Genomic DNA, 6364 nt, shown 5'->3' with positions numbered 1-6364 from the left:
GAATAAAGTTATGCCTTGGAGACCTCATTTAGAAGGAGATTTAAGGATTTGAAAATGTGTTCTTGAGATTGGAAAAAGAGGATAAAAGCCACATATTGGGAATCCAGCTCACTTTCACTGAAGTTAGAGTTTATGTTATTCAAGAGATGACAATTGAAGTGTTTATATAGACCTTGATGATTGATGCATTTAAGTTGAATGTGTTTTGCCATTTTGTGTGTTAAGGCTACATATATACAAGGTAGTCTGCTCAATATCTATCTTCGAATTTTCTGTGTTACAAATCATAGTTGAGCTTCGTCGATACTTTTGTTTGATGATTGATGCATGTGTCAGCATTTCATTGGTCGTCATTTTCATTAAGCTCTTTGTCTTGTTTTGCTAAGGGACTAGCAAAATGTAAGTTTGGGGGTGTGATAAGCGCCGAATATTATATATTCAAGCGCCCTTTCTTACATTAGCTAAGTCCATTATTAGAGGATAATGTACAGTTTTAATTCAGTTGTGTATTTCTTTCTAATTTCAGGTATTTTTCCCGAGAATAATCAAAGAAGCGATTTTGACATCATTTGTGTTAAAACACGTGCGCCGTGCCGGGGAGTCATCTTTTGGACCGAACCTCTTATGTTGCAGTTTTTGTGAAGCCATGGCTTAGTGTTCATTGTGCTTCTGAGATGGAAGCATGTCCACGAATCGGTTTGATGAAGCTTGCAAGAAGCATGGTTAAAGCTGCAAAGGCAAGCTCCCGCGGGCGCCCGCCGCGCCACCGCAGGCGCCCACCAAACCCCTCTACTCTCTGCTAGCTTTTGCGGGCCCTTGCTCAGCTCCCACAAAAGCCCCCGCGAGCCACCGCGGGCGCCCGCCAAACACACCAGCATAGCCCTCGCTAACCCAAGCCCCAGCGGGCGCCTGCGGAACTGCAGTAGGCAGTTCAATTGCCCTTGATTTTTAGCTTTTTGGTCCCCTTATCTTTCTTTTGTGTGGTCTAGCTTCATGCAGAGGGGGGAGCTCGGGATTGTTAGTATAGGGAGTAGGTTTTGGATAGATAAAGAGGGGAAGGTGATCTCATATCTAATCTCACATTTTTGGAGAAGCTAGAGAGAAGGTGGAGAGGTTTTTGTGTTCTTGGAGTTAAGGTGCAGCAATGGAGTGTTCTTCTTCATTCTCTTCCTTCCTAGCATTAATGGGTAACTAAACCTCCATCTAGGGAGGTGATGAAACCCTTCCTTGTAAGCATGTTTAATTTATGATTTATTTTGGGGAATGAAATGTATGTATGGCCAAGTTCCATAATCTAGAGCATATTACAATTTGTAATGAATGTTTTTAATTATAAATGATTATGTTGAATTAAATGTTCTTGTCTTAGATTATTTATTCTCATGGTTGTATGGCTAGTATTTTCATAGTGACAATGGAAATAGGATTATGGAATGGTTCTAATGGCATGGTTTTTGAGGAACTTGTTAATCCATAGCTTAAGACTTTCTTTTGATGGTTAATCTTGCATCTTGATTCCATGTGCTTTCACCATTTAATTAAGGGTTTGATAATCTCTAGCTTAGCAAGCATGTCTAAGGTTACACCATAGTCTAGGTAGCTCAAGCATGTGAAGTTTTGATAGGTTATTCTTACCTTGTGATTAAATGAATTTCTTAAAGATATTGTAGTAACTATGTGTTGCTATGTATCATGGTCATGTATGTACATTAATTCTCCAAATCAATCATTTATTTAGCATGTGTAAAGGGTAGGAGTGGATTCACTTCCCTAGACCTCATTATCTAGATCTTTGCTTTCTAAACTCCTTGCAATTTAATGTTTTATGCATTTTTCAATTCATAATCTTAAGTGACAATCCAACAATCCTCTATAACCCCCTTTATCATTCGAAAAATGACTCTAGACACCTAAGTTGCTATAAACTAGCAGTCCCAGTGGTTTGACTTACCCGACCAATAGCCCTATTTTACAATGATTTATGCTATTGCAAAATGGGTTGATTTATAATTGTAATCGATCCGTCGATCATGACAAAGCAAACACCCCAAGTTCATGACATTCAAATTCCAAATTCTATTAAGAAACTTCAAATTCCATTTACAAATTGAAATTTCAATACAACTTCCCAAACACTTGCTATTTTTCTCTTTTAATTCAATTCAATCCTAACATCTAACTTTAAAGCTCTTTTCCAAATTCCTTTTCAATTTAAGTCCACAAAAATAAATCAAGTGCCATTTAGAGAATTTAAAACCAATAATATTTTTCAATTTTTACAAAAATCCGGCATGGGTTCCCCTTAAAAATGTGCCTTCCATAAATTTTCAACAAACAGTCAATAGCATACACATATATGTATTCAATCAAAATCAAACATTCATACGGCTCAATCAAGTCAAACTTTAAAATTCATTCAACACGGCAAAAGGGACACCGCCCACAAGCACAAATCCACATTAAATTTTTGCCCATTCTCCTTTTATATTACAAATCAAAGCTATATCCATCCTTCATTTCAACAAAGTTTCCTATCTGCCTCAACACAACGGTTACATCCAGTTCATTGGTCCATTTTCATTCCATTCGTCTTTAACAATTTTTAATTTTTTATCTATTTTCTGATTTTTCAAATTTTTTTTATTTTTCAATTATTTTTTTGATTTTTTATTTTTCCATAATGAACACAAAAATATATATAACATATACAACATATATTGAAAGCAAAAATAATAAAACTAAAAATTGAAAAATGAAAAAATAAAAGAAAAATTAAAATAAATTAAAAGAAAATGAATAAACACATACCCATCCCGAAAATGGGAAAAGGAAATGAAAAGAGAGAGATTTTGGGAAGAATCCATGAATTCCGGCCTAACCGTGGCCGGAAGTGACGACCGGAGTCTCGCCGGAAGTTGCAGAGCTCGCTGGAGAATGGATCGACATCTCCTTGGCCTAAATCGGCTGAAGAAAGTGATAGTAGAGACCTCTGATAGAGATTAGAGCTAGGAGAGGAAGGGAGCTTGGCCATTGCCGGCTTTTATAGAGATCAACAGCGATGATGGGTTCACCTTGGTGTTTGCCAGAAACAAGAGATAGAGATGGTGGTTGGGGGGGGTCTTCTTAGTCGGAGTGAGAGAGATGGAGAAGTGAATGATAAGAGATTGAGAGCGTTAGAGAGGTTTGGAGAGGAGAGGAGATGAGAGGGTTTCGGGGAGAAAGGGAGCCGAAAATTGCGAGAGGTAGAAATAGAAAAGAAAGAGAAAAAGAAGAAAAAAAAAAGATGAGAGAGAAAAATAAAAATGAATAAAAAATTAGGGTTAGGGGGGAGGCCAACGGCCAAAGCCATTTTCTCGGAATTTGAAAAGACATAATTTCGATCGATCAAAGGAGTCTTCAATTGATCGACCACTTACTTCGATCAATCTAAATGAATTTCAATCGATCTAAATGAATTTCGATCGATCCAAATGAGCTTTGATGAATTGAATTGGAAGATTAAATTAAAGTTGTGATTTCAATGGGTTCAATCGATCGAAGTTGGGCTTCGATCGATCGAAGACTCCTTCAATCGATTGAAATGACACTGAAAGTGCAGGAAATGATTCAAATTGCCCGAAAACTGGAATGATCAACTCAAAACATTTCTAAACGATGCAAGAAAGAATAAAACAAGAAATGAGGGAGGAATAGGGTTGGAAAACCCTTCAAAGCACTAGTCTTTAACGTCTCTAACAAGATGTTGGGCTCTTTTAGTTTGGATCAAAGATCTTGTTAGACATCCCCTTCTCAATGGGGTGAATTGAACTTTGAATCCCAACCAAAAAATCATTCCCTAAGGAAATTGTTGGATTTGATTCAAGTGCATTCAATGGCTTTTGATCAACAAAAATTTTGGGCTTCCATGCCCGTTCAACATTAGGATTCAAGTCATCTTTTGAAAACTCTTTAACAGGCAAACTATTTGATTTTTTAACACAAAGAGACGACTTATTTTTGTGAACTTCATTTTCAAAACATTTTTCCACAACACAAATGTCTTCAAGTTTGTCAACAGCATTGGGGGTTGGATTAAAAATATTCAACATCACCTTTATGTGGCCAAAAGAGATCTTCATCATCCCTATCCTACAATTGATGTTGGCATTAGCGGTAGCCAAGAAGGGACAGCCAAGGATAACGGGTATGGGTCTTAAAATTTGGAACTAGTTCCATGTCAATGACAACAAAGTCAACCGAGAAAAAGAACTTGTCAATCTTAATCAAAACATCTTCAATGATACCCTTAGGCTTTTTAATGGATCGGTCGGCTAGTTGCAAAACTACCGACGTTGGTTTCAATTCACCTAAGCCTAATTGGACATATACCGAATATGGAAGAAGATATACGCTTGCTCCCAAATCCAAAAGAGCCTGATTGATAAGATGGTCACCCATAGTGCATGATGTGGTGGGTGAACCGAGGTCTTTGAATTTAGGAAGAGTGTTGTGTTGCAAGATAAAGTTCACTTCTTGGTAAAGATAACCTTCCTAGGTGCTTGGCTTTTGTTTTTCCTCTTTAGAGTACATAGATCTTTCAAGAACTTGGCATAAGCCAGAATTTATCGAATTGCATCCAAGAGAGGAAAATAGATTTTAACTTGCCTAAACACATCAATGATTTCATTCATTTTACCTTGTTGCTTTTCAAAAGATGTGGATGCTTTTAAAGCATCCGGGAATGGAGCCTTTGGCTCAAAAGATTAGTCAAGCTCATTTGATGATGGCTTTTCAACAATAGGGTCCTTTACACTAAATGAAAGAGGAGTGGGATGTAAAACGGGGAGGGGGGGCAGAGGTGTCAACACTAGGTTGCACCGATTCGCTCTCTTCATTAGACTCACCAACTTTGTTATCAATATCCTTTCCATTTCTTAAAGTGGTTACCGTATCAACATGTTCAAGTGTATGACCTTCCGAAGGGGAAGTGATCTCCATAACAAATTATTGCTTCAGTGGGGGATTGAGAGGCATTTTTCCTTTCTCTCTTGCATTCAAAGTGCTAGATATTTTCCTTACTTGGGTTTCTAGATTGGCAATTGATTGGGAATGAGAATGAAGCAATTGAGTGTTTGCCTCTAAAGTACCCAAAGCCGACAAAACTTTTTCCTCAAATGCGGGACTTCTTGAATGGCCTTGAGAATATGATGGTTGATTGGGAAAATGAGAATTTGAGAATTGATTTCCATTGGGAGCTTGGTAGGATGAACAATAGCCTTGGGAACTTTGGCTTTGCATGGGGGGTGGAACATACATCCCTTGAAAACCACCTTGGGGAGGGTTTGAGCCTTCCCCTTGGCTTTTCCAAGAAAAAATAGAATGATTCCTCCACCTGGGATTATAATGATTTCCATAGGGATTATTCCCTTGATTCACAAAAGTGGCATTGACTTGTTGTTGATGCTCATTATGCACATGTCCATAAGGACAATTTGAAATAGTATGCAACACACTTGAACAAGTCACGCAAGATTCATTGGAAGAATGATGGTGAGGATTAGGGGAGGAAGACACTTGATGTGCCGAATTTTGATTGATCAAAAATTAATCAAACCTTTGAGTTAAGGACTTCACCACGGCAACTATGTCATTAGAATTGTCCACTTGATATAAGCTTGAATTCTTCCTTCCTCCTACATTTATACCATTTTTAGAAAACAAAGATCAGTGCATTGAGTTTTCACTCATGCTTTCATATAAACGCCACACATTATCTTCAAGTTTGTCCAAATATGAACCTCCCATTGAGGCATCAACTATGCCCTTATGGTTATCCGACAAACTTTCATAAAAATATTGAATTATTTGCCACTTAGGAATGTCGTGATGAGGACATTTCCTAAGTAAATCATTCAACCGTTCCCATGCCTCATGCAACATCTCCCCATCCCCTTGTGAAAATTCAGTAATTGAAGTTCTCATGGCATTGGTTTTGGACAAGAGATAATACTTTCTCAAGAACTCTTGTTGCTTTTCTGTCTAAAAAGTTATAGAAAGAGGTCTTGTCAGACCAATATTTTGCCTTATCTTTTAAGGTGAATGGGAAGAATTTCAACCTCAAAACTTCTTCCGGCATGTTTGTATTTTTTTTACTGTGGAACAAACTTCAAAAAATCATCCAAATGTTTATATGGTTCTTCATTAGGTAGCCTAAAATAATTGGGAAGCATTTGAATGGTTTGTGGCTTGATTTCATAATGATGTGCTCTAAATTGGGGAAGACGAATGCATGTTGGTGTATTGTATTCATTAGGCACATAGTGATCTCTTAAAGCAATGGGAGGATTCACAATTGGTGGCTTTAAGTGAGCTCCATTGTTAGCTT

The 6364-nt window shown here is 37.5% G+C and overlaps 1 pseudogene; it reads left to right on the top strand.

Moving 5' to 3' along the window:
• The first annotated feature begins 5857 nt into the window (after nucleotides 1-5857).
• LOC132310586 (small nucleolar RNA R71) lies at nucleotides 5858-5956 on the top strand (annotated as a pseudogene).
• The last annotated feature ends 408 nt before the right edge of the window (nucleotides 5957-6364 follow it).

Source organism: Cornus florida, unplaced genomic scaffold (genome assembly GCF_030987335.1).
Source record: "Cornus florida cultivar Cherokee Brave unplaced genomic scaffold, ASM3098733v1 CherokeeBrave_3.0.0_Hap2_Chr05, whole genome shotgun sequence".
Lineage (NCBI taxonomy): Eukaryota > Viridiplantae > Streptophyta > Magnoliopsida > Cornales > Cornaceae > Cornus > Cornus florida.
This window is presented reverse-complemented; position numbering and strand designations above follow the sequence as displayed.